The sequence below is a fragment of the Callospermophilus lateralis genome, chromosome 11 (genome assembly GCF_048772815.1).
Source record: "Callospermophilus lateralis isolate mCalLat2 chromosome 11, mCalLat2.hap1, whole genome shotgun sequence".
Classification (NCBI taxonomy): Eukaryota; Metazoa; Chordata; class Mammalia; order Rodentia; family Sciuridae; genus Callospermophilus; species Callospermophilus lateralis.
The window spans coordinates 68,877,930-68,892,642 of record NC_135315.1 but is presented as its reverse complement, the minus strand read 5'-3'; the positions used below and the strand labels follow the sequence as shown (position 1 = coordinate 68,892,642).

General features: G+C 42.6%; 1 pseudogene; it reads right to left on the bottom strand.

The window, feature by feature from the left end:
• The window catches only part of LOC143410949 (teneurin-4-like), a 367,450-nt pseudogene that overhangs the window by 14,652 nt on the left and 338,085 nt on the right, over nt 1-14,713 (bottom strand).

The window sequence follows — 14,713 nt, the reverse complement described above, 5'->3', positions numbered from 1 at the left end:
TAATAGTACTAATCGCTGCCCTTTATAGAGCACCTGGGATCTATGGCACTGGGCTAGGTGCTTTCAATATGTCGTCTTGTTTCTCAGAGGAACCTGAGGCTCAGAGGATTTGCTGAGGCTACACACGTGGCCCAGCAGGAAGCCAACCTGGGTTTAACTTCCCATTTTGCACACTGCCTCAGATGTGCAGGAAGGGCTGCTTGAGAATTCTGGTGGGGTCTCAGTGAGGGCCACAGATGGTGGCGGACCCCTGAGAACAAAAGCTGTGAGGCCTTCCTGAGAGAACTAGCAGGAGGCTGTTTCCCACATCAGATGGTTACCAGAGCGTTGGGCTGAGTTGGTGGGAACAAAGGAAGCCTGGTTCTAGTTTTTGATATTGGATGTCACTTAACATTTTGGTATCTGTTATGGGCCTACTTTGTCATCTTTACCACAGCCTAGTTATGTGACTCTGGAAAAATCACTGGCCCTCTCTGGACCTTGGTTGCCCCACATGTAAAAAAGGAACTAGGTGGTGAGCTATCTTTGAGGAAAGGCAGGGAATGAAGGGAGCCCAAGCTGTGCAGCTATAAGGAGGCTTCTCTGGTCTTGGGGATGTTGGGAAGATCTGGCTCCACTCTGTGGTTCACTTCAGCTCAGTGAACATCTACCGAGCACCTGTGGTCTGCAAAGTGCTGGATGGAAAGCCAGGCCTAGGTCACCAGCTCTGACTCTGCCTGTTCTTTCCTTTGTGAATCTGGAGGGAAATACTGCTGGGCTGTGACACCCCAGGCCACAGCCACACTCTACTCATGGGAGGTGAGCAGACAGGCACTGAATCAGGGCATCCACACCCTGCAAGCTGCTCTGATATGCCATAGCACAAAGCCAGTTCCCTGCAGTGACAGTTATAGTGAGGTCATTTTGGTCATTTAGGAACAGTCACTCTTTCTGGAAAGAGACCATGGCTTAGGTTCCAAAGAGATACAAAGAATTTTGGGACACATTAGCAACAGTACTGACAATTACAATAATAGCACTGACAAGAAGAGCAGCTATCCTTGACCACCTCGTCTAAATCAGACACTTCACACGTTACCTCTAATCCTTGTAGCAACTTGTAAAATCGGTTTTATCTTCCTCCTTTTATGGAGAAGGAAATTGAAGCTCTAAGACAACTGACAAACCCAAGTTCACTTGGAGCAATAAGCTGGAAATTCGCCTCCTACATAACTCCAAAGCCATAGATCCTTACATAAGTTAAAGCTGAAAAGACCACACAGGAGCCTCTCATGACACGTGGTACCTACTTTAGAACCTCCCTCTGCAGGTGAGGAATCTAAGGTCTCAGAGAGAGTTTTGAGAACAGACCAGATTCTTAGAGTCTCCTCATCCTCTCCCAGCATGCACTCTTGTGCAGTGGCCTCCAAGGCCTTGCTCACCCGCAGCCGGCGCCCGAAGACGGTGACCTGGCCTCGAGCCTGCTCCTTGCGCTGCCGCCACTCTACCAGGTTGAGGCCATTGTCGATGGGCAGCATGACATTCCTTTTGCCCACCGTGGGGTTGACAGGACCAGCGAGCAGGTGGGGCTCAGTCTGCAGTGCCACCTCCATGCCGTTGGCCAGCAGCAGTCGCAGAGAGCCATCGGCCCCGATGTAGTAGCTGTTCCGGACTTGGTCTGAAGGAGAGGAAAACACGGGTGCTCAGGAGGGCTGGGGATGGAGATGGAGGTGAGCATTCCCCTAGCCATAGGAGTAAAATGTGATACTGAAGAAAACTGGGAAAATACATGGACAAGAATATCCATAATCTCAGTACTCAAATAAGAGCATTAGAAATATTTTGCATATTTGTAGATTTCAGGGTATTTCCCAATACACTTAAAATTTTAAATAATTGTGGAATTTTGGACTCATCACTGCATTATATCATACCCATGAATATTTTTATAAACATTTTTCTTAATGACTATAAAGTATTCCATTATATGGGAGTACTATACTTTATCTAACCATGCCCCAAATAGGTATTCAGTGTGTTTCCAGTTTTTCACAATTACTGGACAGTGTAAATAAATATATTTCAAATATTATGCTAAACGAAAGAAGATACAGAAGGCCACATGTTGTATGAGACCACATATTTTTTCACTTACTTGCTAATTGGTACTAGGGATTGAACCCAGGAGTGCTCTACCACTGAGATACAACCCCAGCCCTTTCTATTTTTTATTTTGAGATAAAGTCTTGCTAAGTTGATGAAGCTGGCCTTCAATTTGGGATCCTCTTGTCTCAGCCTCCTGAGTCACTGGGATTATAGGCATGTGCCACATTGCACCCAAATGTATGAATTCATGTATAGGAAATATCTAAAGTAGGTGAATCCAGAGAGACAGAAAGTAAGTTGATTAATGGTTGCCAGGGCAGAAGAGATTGCTAATAGGTATTAGATTTCTTTTTTGAGGTGTTAAAAATGTTCCAGAATTAGATATTGGTGATGGCAGTACAACTTTGTAAATATGATAAAAGCCATTGAATTGCTTTTATCAGCAAGAGTGAACTTTGGGGCTGGGGGCATAGCTTAGTGGTAGAACACCTGCCTAGAATGCTCAAGGCCATCTGTTTAATCCCTGTACCCCATAAAGATAAATAAATAAAAGATTGAAGGCTTCAGCATATTAATAAAAAAGGATAAATTTGAGGTATGTCATTATATTTCAATTAAAATGTTTTTCTTTGGATAAATCAGAATCCAAAATTTCCATTTTGGATTAATCAAAATAGGTTCCTAAAAGTAGGATTACTAGAACATTTTTAAGTCTTTTGATATACCCTAGGATAAAAGTGTTCTTTATAATAATGTAAAAAATAATACTAAAATCACTGACAGAATGTTGCATACATACACATTTTAAATTGTTATGACAATGGTTTTAAAATAGCTCTGATTAGAAAATTTAAATCTAATTAAAACATTTTAATTTGGCTCCTTAGCTAAAGAAACTTCTGGAGAAAAAGGTAAACTTCGTCTTTAAAATGCACCATGAGTTCTCCTCTGTAAATGGAAACAGTATCTCTGGGCTTGTGTGGGAATTTCACTCCTTTGTCCTTCCTTGTGTTTCTGCTGTCTTTAGAGGAAGCTAGCCCAAGTCCTTCCTGCAGGGCTCTGCTCATATGTCATTTCTTCCAAGATGCCCCCTGTTCCTCTGGTCAGAGGAATGCCTTCCCCTCCTGTACACTTCTCAGCCTCTATGTGGGCCTCATCAGTGGCTCACAGCTGAGGGGTGCAGGGTTCACCATCCTGCAATGAACACACTCCCCAATGTCTAAGTGCTCACTGAGCACCATCGCCCAGAAAGAGCATAGGCTTGGGTTCCAGCTCTGTCATGTTCTTGCTGTGAGACCGTGGCCACATGCGTGGCTTGGTGTGCCTCTGTTGCTTCACTGTAAGATAGGGGTAATAACTGTGCCCTTGTTTCACAGGGATGCTCTGAGAGTGAAGCGAGATGAATACAAGGAGCTAAGGACAGGACCTGGCAGGTGGTACTATGTAAATGTTGGCTATTTCTAGTTTACTGTGTGTGGCACTGAGGTGGTCACCATCACATGCATTCTGCCCCCACCATTTCACACAGCTGTAATAGTGAACTTTCTAGTGCTGTTCAATAGCTCTTCCTTAAAAACAATAAAAATAAAAACAAAAACAAAAAATAATAAAAGCTCTCTTTCTTGTCTTTAGTGGCCAAGAGAATGGGTGAAGGAGCCTATTTATCCAAGTCCAAATACTCTTTCAGGTGTGTGACTTAGGACAGGCTGCTTAACTACTCATTGACTTCATTTGGATAATGAAGATATTAATAAGACCTGCCTAATCAGCTTATTATCAGGATTAAAAAAGACTATGAATATAAAATGCTAAAAATAATACTTTTATAGTTGATAAGTGCTCCAAAAATGTTAGGTATCTTTATTGCTCTACTTTTATAATCAGCAAATATTTGCTTGATTAGGTATGATGCAGGTTATGTCAAGTCCCAAGGGTATAGTTTTCATGGGAAACCCTCACCAAATCTTCTCTGCTAGAATGGCATCAAATTGGTCCCCCTCTCTTAAACTCCCTCCCTGTTTTATCTTTCTACACTTTTCCCCTTGCACATATGAATTCTAAAATCTGCCCCAAAGTTGCTATGCATCATTCACTGGCAATCTGTATTTTACTCCCTCTGAAGAGTGAAAAAACCTGTCAATTTATCTTTTTAAAGCTGCTTCTTTCTGCATCCACATATGTCCATTACCAGGGACTTTGGATGGACCAAGCATCTGCAGAGGCCCATGTCACATGACCTCACTTAATGCAGGCTGTGACTTCCCAAGGCCACTGCTCATTAGTAGCTGCTTCTTATTACTTCCCATGGCTCAGACAGGATGAAACAGAAAGGGTTTTTCACAAGGACTCTACTGAGGCAAATGTGAAGCTGAGCATCTGAGCCTGGTGTGCAAGAAGGAAAGGGAGCTTGGCAGAGGTACAAAAGGGGGAAACAGGTACTGTATTTTCCTGGATCCCAGGATGCACTTTTCCTTTTCACATCTCAATGTTCTGAAATTGGAATGTGTCTTACAGTCCAGCTATGTATTTTAAGCAGTGTGTCCTTTTTATCCTTTGCCTGAAAAACTCCTATTAAAACGATGGTACATTTTAAAATTGAGGGATATGGCACTTTTGAATTTTTAAAAGTTGCCTAAATATAAAAAGGCTGATTTAATCTTTGGGGAAGAAAATGCTCAAAGTAGGTGTAGCAAGGTGCAGTGGATGGATGATACAATTCTTGGCCACTGGGAAGAAAACAGACTTGAAGGACCATGTCTGGAGTACTCATTGGCCCTGCCACTCTGGGTCAGGCATGACCCTGGCTGGTTGGGAGCTGGTACCTTCTGCTGGCAGTAACCCTGCCAGGGGATAAATTCTCGGGGTGTCTCAACCCACTATTAAAGGTGGGGAAGAAATGCCAGGGCTTGCTTTCTCTCTCTGAGTACCACTATTTTTCCTCTATCTCTTTGAAAAGTGAAGGACTACCTTTGCGAATATAAGCTGTTATACAAATATACATTTATTCTTTTATGGTAACTCAAACTACTTGCTAATTAATTAATTACTCAATTAACCCAACAAGTATTTACTGAGCAATACTCTGTGCCTGGCCCATGCTAGTTACTTTACAAATATCATCTAAAGAGATCATCTGAGCAGCCAATGAGGCAGGTATTATAATGCAGCCCCATTTTCCACACCCAGAAACTGAGGCTCAGAGAAGATTGACTCCTTCCAGTTCACGTGGTGGGATTTGGCACAGTGGGCACAGGGGCCCCAGGTTCCCCCCAACCCCTGTCCTGCCTCACATCACTCAACACAGCTTCAACTTGCTTTCTTTTCCTGGAGAATAAAACTGAGGAATATGGTGGGTGATATAGTGGCAGAGTCAGAACTAGAACTTGGCCTGATTTTCAGCCCAAAGCTCCTTCTACTGCTTTGTGGCAAAGCCTTTGGGGGTAAGAAAGAGCTATCAGAGGGTGGGAAAGAGTCAGGCAGGGCTCTTTAGGGATTATTATTTTTTTCCTTTCATGCTTACAAAATCCAATAAAACTTCAAGCCCACCCTGGGCCACTGCATCCCATGAGAACAGTTGAGGCAAGACAACTAACAGCAGAGTCCCACCATGAGATTTGCCTGAAACTAAAAGACCAATCTGTCTCAGGGGGGATCTGACAGATGCAGAGAAGAAGCCTCTTTTCTATGGAATCCTAGCAGAGGTACAAACCTCACATGGGCTTCAGGAAGGACTTCTCCATGACTAAATCCCCTTCATAATTAGATGTAATTATTCTTGTCCTTTGTCCTAGCCTGCATCAGAGTGAGTGTAAGTCTTTTAATCTGAAAGCCATTAAGATAGAAGAATGGTGAGGTCACCTGGATTAGCAGCTAATGGATTCTCTCCCCCTTGTTCTGATGATAATGGGATGGGACAATGAAATATTACTCTGAAGCTTCTGGGAGAGAATTTACAGGACTCCGGCTTGTGTGTTTTGCAAATGAGGTGGCAATAGGGAGAGAAACAAATCATAATTCTTTCCTGTTCTTGGGCGGCTACTGAAGCAACATTTCTAGCCTCATTCTTCTGACGAAGGGATCTTCTCTCAAAGGCCCCCTGTGTCCCAAAGGCTCCCGGACTTGCTTGGCTTACCTTGCAGCAGTGTGTAAAAGGCACCTGAGGCAGACAGGTTGGTGGTTATGGTGACATCATCCTTGCTGGAGGTCTCTACCTGGACATGCACCGAGCTGTCTGTGTCACTTTGAAAACTGCTCACCTGGCCCATAGGGAAGGTCACATTTGTCAGGCGGCCAAAGCTGTCATACCTGGAAACCAAGGGGTAGCACTGAGTAACAAAAATATGACGGTGCTATAGCTGGAATGTTCTACCTCATGCCTTGGTTTTATGTGTTCTGCTTTCCTTTTCAATCAGATACAGTCCTCTGTTTCCCTCCTCTCCTTGCTCAAGTCTTGGTCACCTGTTGACATCTAACTGGAGGAAGATGATTTACCATTTGAGTTTTCCTTTCCCAATTCACATAGTGGAGAGGATACCCCAGCCCTGCCTACCACCTGGGAGTACTGTGAGGAGCTTTTCCTAGGATGCTTCTCTTGTGCTGGGATGCTGATGTACAAGGCATTTTCCTCTTGGGATTGTGAGTTGTCGAGGTCAGGAATGCTTTATGGAGTTCGATTACTAGGCTGGGAATCTGGTGTCACACCACTTGGATTCTGCCACCTGTCAGCACTGTGACCCAGGAGGACCTACTCCCAGTTCATCCCTGCTTCAGCAGAATTGAGTCAGGCATAGGGAAGACAGGCAGGGGATGCTGGCTGAGCAACTCAAGGAATGCAGGATTGAACATGCAAGGCCTGGTTCCTGCTCTGTAGGAGAGAACAGGCCATGACTTATTCACACTCTACCTGCTGTATGACATGACAGAAACTGGACACATGTAGACACCTGATAAACATCTGCTGAAGGCACACATGGAAGAAGCTGCTCTTGATAAAAGATACTTTGGCCCTCTCCCTAGGTATCTCCCCAGAGTTTTAGTCTCAAGACAGAAAGAGATTTTGTATCAAGGCAGACAACTGTAATTATTATTGAAGGTATCCTGTAATGCATAATTAAATTGAGCCCGAAGAAGATACAGCAAAAAGGCCCCATGCCTTCAAGATCTGGTTTTCATTTTATATGAGACAGCCCAAAACCCGTAATTTCCACTCCTTGCATTTTCCATTAGAAGGACTGAATGTCTTAATTAAATGAACATCAAATAGAACAACCAATTTATAAAACTTTCTCTCCTATTCATTCATTTCACTACCTTTCAAAGTTTGAGAAATGCCACTGGATCTCTCTGCTGCTTGATCAATACCTATGATTATCCCATCAGAGCAGTTTCTTCTGACTCTGCATGGGAAGAATTGGAGCTGCCCATTCTACAGACCCTGAACACCTTTGCCCTGAGGGTTGCTCTTACAGAACCCTTTCTGTTCTGCTGCAAAGCTGCTCAAACAGGTGCAGGGGCCTGGAAGGGGGAGTACACAGAACTCCAGACTCTGAGTGGTTGCCTTAAGTCCTAGTCCTATGATTGGGTGACATCTGGACAATGGCTTGTTTATGACCATCATGGCTTTAATTATGGGAACCCAAAAAGCATTGACAAGTTTTCTTTCTCTCCATGAGAAATGGAAGGAATGGCTGGCATGAAGTCTTTGGAGCCAGACAGTCTATGCCTTGAATCCTGGCTCCACACTTGCTAGCAATGTGACCCTGGAGGATGAGCGTGCAGTTCTGTTTCCCACCTGCCTCAAACCCCCACCACAAATTACCACATTTTGGGCAGGTTACATAATGCAGCATAACCTCAGTGAGCCTTTTGTTTCTTCTTCTATACATGAGGATAATAACTTCTAGCTCATAGAGACACAGAGAAGACCAAAAGAGGTAACATATTTAAAATGCATGTAAATTCTTACCAGGGCCTTCAGGACCCCAGGGGACTGTCCTCATTGGAATGTCAACTCCCTGAAGCAGGCACTTCAATTGGTTACTATTGTAGCCAGAACTTTGAGTGCTAGACACGCATTTAACAATGTGAATGACTTGACTCCTTACAGCCTCTCCTTCTGACTTCCCCGTGACCTTTATTCTTCTGTACCTCTGTAATTCACTGCCCCGATGCTGTTCCCCAAATATGCCAAGCTCAATCCATGCTATTGGTGCTTACACTGACTGTCACTTTGCAGGGAATGCTCTTCCACACAGGTGTGGCCAGTTCCACCATTCAAGTTTCAGTTCAAATGGGGCCTTCCCTGACTACCATTTCTGAAATAGACAGGTCCCCCATCTCTATCATGTTATCTTACTATATTGTCTTCATTGTACTTATTATCTTGTTTAGTTGCTTGTTATCTGTCTCCTCCTACTGGAAGATAAGCTTCATGGGGGATAGGGACCTTGTCTATATTCTCAGTGCCTAGACAATTACCCAGCATATAGAAGGTACTCAGTAATATTTATTGAGTGGGTGAATAAATACATAGGAAGATGGTAGGTACTATTGTTGATTATTCAAGACATGGATTGAAAGCAACTAAGAGTTTACTACTCCCTCCATTCCCTGTGTGAGGAAGCGAAAGTTCACAAAGATTCAGAGTATCTTTTAGGTACCAAGCATCATGCTTGTAATCATCTCGAGGTAGGGATTATTATCACCATTTCACAAATGGTGATGATTAGACTCAGAGAAGATAAGTAACTTGCTTAAAATGACACAGCTAGTTAAAGAATATAGATTCAAAGTCAGGTCTATTTGACCTTCAAGAGTGTGTTCTTTCATCAAGCTTTCCATAATAATGATGCTGTTTCAAATCAAAACCTTTGTATTCATCACTGTGTTAAGGAAAAAATTCTGTTTGGAAGTCCCAAGTGGGTCAAGAAGACTGACAGTTTTCCCTTCAAGATGCTTCGCTTGGCTACTGCTGCAGTTGACTTTTGCAGCGATGCCAGGCCCCCTCTTGGAGGGAGGATAGAGATGGCCCAATGATTGGCTTTCCATTATTTCATTCCACTGACTTTTCTTCACTCCATTTTCCCAAAGCATCTCTAGAGCACAGTGAAAGAAAACACATAAAAGATTCATCGAGTTGCTGTGAACTTGGCTCTCAGAAGAGGACTGCTAAAGGGTATCTTCACACACTGTAAGGCCTTCTTCTTCACACTTGATACTTCATCCCGAGCCACTTACTATGTGCAGCTAGTGAGGAAAATGCCAAATTTCCTCTCTGATACTAAACTGTTGATGATTTTAACTTTTTGTTCAGAAAAAAAGATCTGAGTATTACGACTTTCATCTGTGACTGTTCCAAACACCAGCATCAACACCAACAACGGGAACGGACACTGTGTCATCTGTGAATAATTAGAGTTCATGGTCCATGCACTCCTATAGTTCCCTTGGCCTCAGTCACCGTAATGAATGGCATCACTACATCATTGTCCACTCAAAAATCAGGTCAGAGCCAGGGCACTTACTGGCTTCTGCAGTAAAAACTTGTACTCACTATTTCCTATAAAATGAAGTCCCAACAATGAATTCTAGCCTTCAGGATTCCCAAGATGTAGTTCGCTCTCCCAGTGTAGGTCTGTCTCTCACTGATGGCTTAACATGTGCTGGAAAGTATGTTGGGTTCAGGTTTACCTGGGATCCAGGATTGGCTCTGATCCTTACGTCTAACATGTTGCAGAGCCACTCAGTCTCTATGTTGGTTATTCTGCATGCTCTCCCCCATCATTCTCTGCCGTTCTCTGTGCCCAGAGAGGCTGACCCCTGCACACTGCATCACTGAGTACCTGGGCTGACTCAAGTCTGCTTAAGCTAAGTCTATGGCCAGCACTGATAAGACACCGGAGGTCAGAACCAGCTTTTCCTCATTCTCTCCTTCACTGCCATATTTCCAGGAATAGCTGCATCCATCTATGATAACAGCTTCTACCAGGTGCTTTCTCCTTCCCACGGGGCTTCAGCAACAATATTCTACCTGCTCCCCCCACCACCTTGACCTTCAGCTTGAGACTTGGTAATGGCTGTTGTGTTTTTAGTGCTTGGGTGCCTCAGCATCTTTTCTTGGTCCCCTTATCCCTGTCTGTACCTCTAAAACATATTTTCATTTGAAAGGTGTAGTCCACCCTTCCAGTGCAGGTCTGTCTCTCATCGATGTTGCATATCATATCTGAGTGGAAATTTTTTTTTTCTTTCTGAACTCTGTCTTCTAGTGTGTGTGTTTTCTGATGAGAAGTCTGCTGTAATTTTTGTTTGTTCTTTTTTTCTGGATGCTTTCAAGAGTTTTTCTTTTGCATTCAACAGTTTGAATATGATATGTTTAGAAAAGTGTGTGTGTGTGTGTGTGTGTGTGTGTGTGTTTATGTGTGTATTTATTTTACTTGGTATTTTTTGAGCTTTTTGGATCTGTGGTTCATTATTAATTATGAATAATTCTTGGCCATTATTTCCTCAAATATTCCTCTGCCTGTTTTTCAACTCCTCTTCTAGAATTCTAGTTATGTGCGTACTAGATCATTTGATGTTGTCCCACAGGGTTTGAAGTATTCTTTTGCTCTCTTTTTCTCCTATGTTTTCATTTGGGTAATTTCTACTGGCCTGTCTTTCTTCTGCAGCTGTGTCATGCTGTGTCATCAGGAGCAACGAGCCGGTCAAAGGCATTCTTCATCTCTGTAGTTGTGTTTCTCATTTCTAGCATTTCCATCTGATTTTTTCTTAGGGTTTCTATCTTCTTGCTGAAATCATCCATCTGATCTTGGAAACTGTTCACCTTTTTTCTCAAGAGCTTTTGATACAATTACAGTTATTTTAAATTCTGTGAACAATGGTTTCAACATCTGTGTCATATCAGAATATGGCTCTAATGATTCCTTTTTGCTTTTTCTTCTCCTACCCGTGTTCAGTTGAAAATGTGACACCTCGTGTGGCATGGTAGAGACTGAGATTGATGGCTTGTGTTTGGAAATGAGTTTACTTCTGCTAGGACTTCAGGGAGGGGTTGTGAGTTAATCTAGTTAGGATTTGGGCTGGCTTGGAAGTTCCTGGTTTCTGTGGTTGCCTCAGTGCATCATAGTCTTTAAGTTCTTTTAGCAATTTTTTGTGCTTAGGGTGAGAAACTGATCTGTCAACTGTTTTTCTCTTGGCCTCAATTTCCACTCCATCCTTAGCATTAGGTCCTTTGTGCCACAAATCAGAGGGTCTCCTTCCATGCTCTACCCGCTTTCCATCCTTTTTGCAGCAATGCTTTGCTCTGCACTGTTGCTTTCAGCTTTTTAATCAGTAGGAGGTGATGGTGGGCAAGTTCTCTATTGTCCTGAGGAGGACTCAGCCTTAGGTATGTGTGCCCCTGACCCTGGGGACTGTCTCCACCTAAGTGCTCCCACCCCTTCTCAGGCGGCAGTTTGGGGCTCTTACAGATTCCTGCTCTTCTCCTGCACTACATACTTTTTCTGCTTTTCTTCTCTCATTCAGCTGATGGGTCTCCACCTGTGTCTAAGTGGGAGAGTGACTGGCTCTCTCTTCACAGGTGAAGGCTTTTGCTCCTCAGGGGATGCAGGGTGATAGGGGTCTGGGTGGAGCAGGCAGCTATTTGTGCTCTTGCTCCACACCTCCCCAGGTCTAGCAAAAAGGTCTCTTTCTGAGATCTTTCTTCAATCTACTGGTGGTGGTGGGGGGCGGAAAACTCCTGAAGAGGATGTGGACTCCTTCCATTTCAGTTCCCAGGGCTTGATACTCTCTTGCCCATACACACTTGGCCTTCAGAAATACGGTGGCCATCCTAGTGAGCTCCTCCTACTAGTTCCAGTTGCATCCACTCCAGGGAAGCTAAGTTCATATCCTGTCTCTCTCTGCAGGTGTCTGTCCCTCCTTGAATCTGGGCTAGTCTGTTGCTCTATTACCTCTGAGGAGTTCAAGGAAAATCCATGAATTTGCCTGTTGTCAGGCTTACTTTTGTTATAAGATTGGGAATGATGCTCTTTCTAGCTCTCATATCCCCCAAGCAAAATCAAGAAGCCCAATCTGGGGGCTGGAATTGTGGCTCAGCGGTAGAGCACTCGCCTAGCGTGGGCGGGACCTGGTTTCAGTTCTCAGCACCACATAAAAACAAAGGCATTGTGTTGTGTCCATCTACACCTAATAAATAAATATTAAAAAAAGAAGCCCAATCTGTTGATTTGAACTCTTTGAGTTGAATTCTGTGTCCTTCCAGGAATACTGATAATGTCAGAACTGGGATTTGAATCCAGCATTCTTCTCACTACAGCATATTTTCCTCCCTTTCTTTATCTCTCTTCCCTCTTGAATTTATGTTTCATTTATAAAATATTTAGTGAATCATTTTCAAGGTGGCAAGCCCTAAGCTTGACACAGAGATAAATTAGTAAGGTTCTCACAATAGCTAAAGGAAACATACCTATAACAGGAGCTGTCGTCAGGCATTGTGGGAGACCATAGTCACTTCCTGCTCTGAAATTTAGGGAAGTTGGTTTTTCATGCCCACCCAGGAAGTCAATTTTGTTTATTTACTTATTTTGTGGTGCTGGGGATTGAATCTGGAGCCTCACATAGGCTAGGAAAGCACTCTACCACTGAGCTACATCTCCAGCCCTTAATTTTGGAAGGAGCCTCATGCTACTGGACATTTTCTTACATTTTCTTGTTTTCTGACCATATGCCAAGTCTGACAGCATTGATGGCCCTCCCTAGACATGAGGTCCCTATTGCAGACTCCTAGGAGGTTTTTACCAGCAGACCTGTGGGCTCAGGGAAGGAAAGTAACCTTGAATCTCCAGATCTGTGAACTCCAAGTTGCTCTGAAGTGTGTGATGTTTATGTTAGATGTATTATTTAATCTGCTAGGAAGATTGATAAAACCAACTTAAACTTGTTTCAGTAATAGCCCATGTCACAGGCAGGCCTGGATGGATTTTTTTTTTAAATTTTTTAGAACATTTGAATTTGAATCCACCAAGGTGCCTCATGGAGCTAAAAGGAGAAATTTCACTAGAGCAAATGGTCCATTGGTAAAACCTGTTCAAATCCTTGTTAAGAAACACCACAACACAATATGGTGTGATGCTACATCATGTACAACCATAGAAATGTAAAGTTGTGCTGCAATTATGTACAATGAATTGAAATGCATTCTGCTGTCAGATATACCTAATTAAAATAAATAAATAAATAGAAAAAACAAAAGAAAAAGAAACACCTCGACAATAAACAACCATACACCTTTCCTTCTAGGAAGCTTAATAGCTTGTTAAGTATTTTTTTCCTCTCAGTATTAATTTAGTTTTTAATCCTCGGAATGGCCCATAAATGGGGTAAGGTAGGGATTTTTTTTTTTTGTTTGGTTGAGACATGGGCCTGGAGGCCAGCTAGCCTGCCTGAGTCACATGGCTAATGTTCAGTGAAGATAGGTGCCTGGCTCCCTTGCTTTGTTTCCAGAACAGATCCACTTTACTTGGCCCACTCAGCATGCCATTTTCCAGCCCATTTAGGATATCCTCAGGGACCTGACCTCTTTCCTAGTTCACACCTTAATATGTTCTACTTGACATTTGAGTCTGCTCTTTTGATTCCTACTCCTATTAAAACTTTGATCTGTTCCTCTGATTAGTTTACTTACAAACTGCTCCTGGCTAATATGTTTCATGTCCAAATAACATTTCTATAATTACTGCTACTGCCACATATTGCTTGAAATAATAATAATAATAATAATAATAATAATAATAATAATAATAATAATGGCAGCCACTGTCATTTTATGGAGCTTTTCATATTTTATCTCACGGAAATTTTGAACCTCAGGCTGTTCTTATAGAATAGACACTATTTAGATCTCTATCATACCAATAAGTCACAAAGAACACAGGTGAACCAGGCCAGTGCAGTTGGAGGAACATGGACTTGTGTTCCAGTTGTGCTCTACACCCACTATGTGATTTTTAAGCTTGTTCCTTAATCTCTCTGTGCTTTAGTATATTCTTATGTAAAAATGTGGAAGATAATTTCCTGCTCTCTGAAAAATGATCTACCATGAGACCCAAGGTAATTAATCTGTATCAGGCTTATGGTTTACCATCTCATAGATGCTATGAAATGGGAAAGAGCCTGGCACACAGAGGGATCTCAAAAAAGTGAGTTTTCTTTCTTTCTTTCTTTCTTTCTTTTTATTTGTATGGCTTTTATCTTCCACTTCTGGTTTGTGTCAAGAAGGATCAGTGCTTTTCTTGTGTACTCCTATAAAGTGGATTCTTTGGAATTTCAATTGCTATTTTATAAAAAGCAATTGTAATACCTTTTCCTTCTTCCTAAAATATCAAACATGGCTGTAGATTTCATCAGGGAAAGAGAGGAAGGGACCCTGTCTGGTAGAGGTGTAGGAAATGGTTTTAGATTTCAGGGTGGTGAAGAGTAACAGTGGCAGTGATGTGCAGGCATTCAGTTTGGGATCTGAGGGAGTGACCTTGGGAACTAATTAAGTGTACAGACTCGCTCTGACAAAGAAATCCCTGTATTGGCTAAATAATGTATGAGATTTCCATGGGCAATGGGGAAAATTGAATTA